This window comes from Phoxinus phoxinus, assembly GCF_949152265.1.
Source record: "Phoxinus phoxinus genome assembly, chromosome: 8".
Taxonomy (NCBI): Eukaryota; Metazoa; Chordata; class Actinopteri; order Cypriniformes; family Leuciscidae; genus Phoxinus; species Phoxinus phoxinus.
In genome coordinates, this window is record NC_136883.1 from 1759922 (window position 1) to 1765236 (window position 5315).

Here is a 5315-nt window from a genome sequence, read left to right on the forward strand (position 1 = left end):
GAAGTGTGTAAGTGGTTCAAACCGACCGTTCTTCGAGTCAAATCTCTTTAATGAATCGGTTCACGAAACCGGGCCTGAATGATCTGGTTCCTGAACTCAGTTTGCAGACGCAGCTCTGGACTGTTCATCACACACAAATATAAGTCTGTGAATATTTGGAATATTGTATGATGGACCATTTCTGGTTCTTGCAGCTTAGGAGCTCCAGTTCAAATTAATTGCATGTAAAAAAATATTTAGCACTTGTACTTTTGTGTCTTACAGAATAAAGTAATATATAATATAATATAATATAATATAATATAATATAATATAATATAATATAATATAATATAATATAATATAATATACTAATTACTTTTTTAAATAGAAATATTTACTTCATATAATCATTTTTATTATTAATAATTATTACTTATTTTTTTATAGAAATATTTACTTATAATTGGTATTAATATTATAATATAATATAATAATATAATAGGCTAATGTAATATAGGTTAATATAATATAATATAATAGAATTACTTTTTTAAAATAGAAATACTTACGTATTGTAATAATTCTTATTAATAATATAATTAATATAATAATGTTACTTTGTTTTTTATATAAATCTTTACTTAATGTCATAATTCTTATTAATAATATAATAATAAAAAAATATATATAATTACTTTTTAAATAGAAATATTTACTTCATACAATTATTATTATTATTATTAATATACTATAATATAATTATTATTTATTTTTTTAATAAATATTTACTTAATTTAATAATTCGTATTAATAAAATTATATAATATAATTCATATAATAATGTAACTTTGTTTTTTTATATAAATGTTTATTTAATGTCATAGATCTTATTAATAATATAATATAATATTATATAATAAAATATAATGAATAATGAACTTTTCAAACATCTGCTGACTCCATTCTGTAATTTTACATCATGATCCAATCAATTTCTAATGAATAAAATCAAGTCCCACTATAATGTAATCTCGTTTCTCTGGATAAAGTGTTTGAACAGAGTTTGCTGTTGAAATGCATCACTTGCAGATCTTGTCTGAGGCCTGCGTGTGTAAGAGGAAAAGTCCTTCGCAACTTCTAAATGAGGGCATGTTTTTGCTGCTCGCTCATTTGCATAGCTAATCTGATATTTACATGTATCAATTGCTCCATTAATTAGGCCAGCGATCAAAGCCGGATCACTCGGGAGAAACGAGGAAGACTCTCTTCGAGATATGATGAGGAGAGCTGATGTGAAGGCCAACGTCACGTCTTGCTGATAAGATAAGTGTAAAAGACACTGCGTTCTTATATTACAGAGAAACACTCTTAACATGTGTTGTAGAGGAGAGAAGAAGACATGGCCACCTTTATTAAACATAGTCCACCTCTGCCATCTACTGTTCTGGATGTGCTATGTATAATCACAGACCGAAGCCCAGAAGAAATGCCTCAGACGTCCACAGATCTTCTCGTATTAACTATAATTGATATGATTTATGCAGTACGGATGCTTTGATCATTAAGCATCACTGTCGTCAGGTGAATCCTGGGCAGATAAACCCCAAATCAACTTAGAAGGAATCCTTAAGTTTGAAAAAAGAAGATATAAAATGATGAACCATCTGTTTTCTTTGGCAAATGGCTTTCCGCACTAAAGGAGAAAAAATGTGATCAATTTGAAAGGCATGAGCAAACTGACAAATGAGCGTTGCCTTGCTTTAATTGTGTATCCAGCGCAGCGCTTCTCGCTTTGGTGAGCGTAAGTGTCTTGATATTTGGAGAAAGTGGAGGTTTTATGAAGCAAAGACATCATCCTCATCATCATCTATTAAAATGTCTCTGAATTAACAAAGCGCTTGCTCATAAATGAAGGTAATGGTCCTCAGCTCATGTAAACATTTATTACTAAACGCCTCCATTTAAACACAAATAATACACTGGAAAGATTTGCTGCAGAAACTATTTTCACTCAGTAATTGCTAAAAAAATTCACAAATAACTATAAATGGCAAGCAATGGATTGATTTATACTTGATATTTTAAAGTAGAAAGAGTGAAAAAGTATTTCAAACATACTCCAATAATCTGTTTTAATCACTTATTATCTTCGAAGAATATTTTTACAGTGTATTGAAGCACACAATACTGCCAGCTGGAACCAATTCTAAAACTAAAAATGAATGCCCATAAATTAAATATATTTCCTCATATTCTCCATTGTTACGGCTCCTCCCTTCCCAGTCTGTCAGTAACACTGACAGTTCATAGAGACAGTTCACTTCCTGTCTCTATGAAGCTCCTCCTGAAAAGCACACTGTGCTCTGATTGGTCGGCTGGAGCAGTGTGTTGTGATTGGTCGAGCGCTTTGAGTGTGTTTGGGAAATGTCCCGCCCCTTACCATTGTCACGATCCACACACGAAGGAACGGGAAAAGGGAAGATCCAAGTGCAGTAATATATTTATTGGGGAATTCCGTAAGCATAAATCCAGTCCAGGCAATAAGTCGTCATCATAAATCTAGGGATGGCTGACGCGAAACAGTCGTTCCGAAGCTTTGCGGGATCCCGAAGCGCAGATGTTTCGAAACACTGATCCGAAGCGTGATTCAAAACACCCATGTCACGTGACTATGGCCAAACGAAGCCTCGAAGTGTTTCACAAGTGTTTCATCAGGTGTGATCCGCCGAATCAGCGTTTGATTGACACGGTCGGGAACAGACCACACAATCGCACATCTGTATAAAAGTGAAATCAACACATCTTGACCTCATGGGTTTTTGTGAGAGGAGATTGATTTTGAGATATCGGATTTTTGGTGATATAGTGACAGTGCGATTTGATTAGTTATAGGCTATTTAGGCTTGCATTTAAATTTACACAACACATTGACTGATAGGCTAGAGACAGACAGAGTATAGCCTACATATAGTGACACATTAATAGATAGGCTACATAGATACAAATATATGTAGACAGCTAGATTAAAAGATAGATAGATAGATATGGATGCTTTAGCATAAGTTCTGCCGGGAAGACTTAATTGTTACGTCGCTGTACCTTTATCTATCCAATCACATTCCAATACGCGTGGTATAAAAGATTGGTCACTTACTCATGTCTGAGTTCGCAGATGCTGACGCTCCAATTCACCACCATCCTCCCCACCACCTCCAAGTCGAATCCTCCCCTCCATCCTCCCCACCACCACCAGGATGGTCCCTTCCAGACCTCACAGGGGGTCGGCTGCGCCCCTGCCTTGATCTTCAGGATATGCAGAGTCCGGACCCTCAGATTGCGAGCTACGGACACCCCGTCTACACCGAAGAACTTTATTGCTTGCTGGGTTGTTAATATATGGATAATTGTCACCGTATTTACTCTCCCGAGTCTTTCTGGTAGAAATATAGATAGATTTTTAATATATATATATATATATATATTAATGCATAGATAGATTATATCTAGATACATATCTGCACTCCAGAAGTGTCCCTTGTGAGAGGTTTTTTTCAAAGGCTGGAGAAATTATCTGTAAAAAAAGAAGTAGGCTAAGTCCTTCCACAGCAGAAAAATTTATATATTTTTGAATAAAAATCTCTAAAAAAGTGAGTTATTGTGGCTTGATTTATTTTATTAATATTCATTTTTGCAGGACCAAAATAACATTATGCACAGTGAGGAGCCTATAGGTTACAAGCTTCACATATTAGAAAAATACAATAATAATAATACAATAATGGCTCGTCAAGGTTGTTTCAGATCAACACCTGCAAGTGACCACTAGGTGTCACCGCTGAGACGGGTGTCGTATTGATTCGAAGCCTCGAAACAATATGGCCGATTTGGTTCAACTGTTTCATTGCTTCACGAAGTCTCGATCTGCCCACCACTACATAAATCCATCCAAAAACAAGAACACAAACAAGGAACAGCAGTGGCATGATAATAGACAAGAACTTCGTGACAAACACTGAAACAACGGGATATATACACACAGAACTAACCATGAAACAGGGAACAGCTGGGAACAATGATGATGGGAAACAGCTGAGTGCAATGAACAGTGATGGGTACAGACGAGGATTGTGGGGAATGCAGTTCATAATGTGGATGACACCGTGGGGAAGAGGACCTCTAGTGGACACCAGGAATACACAAACCAGACACTGTGACAACCATAACCGCCAGTTTAACACACCACTAACTAACTCAACCAGGCCCCGCCCCTTTATTCTGCGTATGAATTATTATAATGAGGAATATTGTGACGTGTTCGATCCTGGAATAAACTCGAGACTACAATGGAGGCGTTTCAGGAGTTCAGAAACACTGACTCTGATGAGAAGAACTGGAGCTTTCTCATGATCACACAGCAACACTACACACTAAAGACAGAGGATAAAAAGCATAATCGGTGCACATCAACACAAATTTAACACAAATCGCTACTCCTTTGATCTTTTCGCCTGGCCTGACATGTACTGCACACACATGAACACATTTTCATCTGGAGAGTCATTGAAACTGTGGTTCTGGGGTGAAAACCTCGAGGTGAGACAGATCTGCCCAATGGGACCGTTTTACTCCAGGGAAAGAGAGAGAGAGAGAGAGAGAGAGAGAGAGAGAGAGAGAGAGAGAGAGAGAGAGAGAGGGAGAGAGAGAGAGAGAGAGAGAGAGACATTTATGACATTTAAAAATCCCTTTATTAATTCAATAACATTTGGGATTTATCTGCATAAATATTTTTAAAACAAACAAATGTTTTTTTTTTTTTTTTGGTGTATTCTTTTTTTTAAAACAATTCCACATATATTTTTCTTCATTAACACATTACAAAATGTTTAGATTAAAGCTTCCACTCCCATCAGGTTCACACAAAAAATTATTATAACCCCAGAGATGAAAAAACAACTGAACATTGTGCGTAAGGCTATAAAAAGCATACTCTACCGTTAACCTTTTTTTTACAAAACATTTTGTCAATAAAATAGGATCAGTACACCCACTTTCTTCAACTTTGTTTTTTCTAGTACACCAAATTGCCAACTTCACCATTCCATAAAGAAAATTAAGAATAATAACTTTCTCCTTGTTTTCTACTGAGTACTTTGGCCCATAAATAAACAATGAAACATTAAACAACCCCATTAGCTTCAGACTCCAAACCTTCACTAACTGCATCAAGTTTTTCAGGCGATAACATTCCATAAATGTGTGAATCACAGTTTCTGATGTATTACAAAAAGGACAACCCTCCCCAACTAAAGGATCCAGTCGTGCTATGTGTCTGT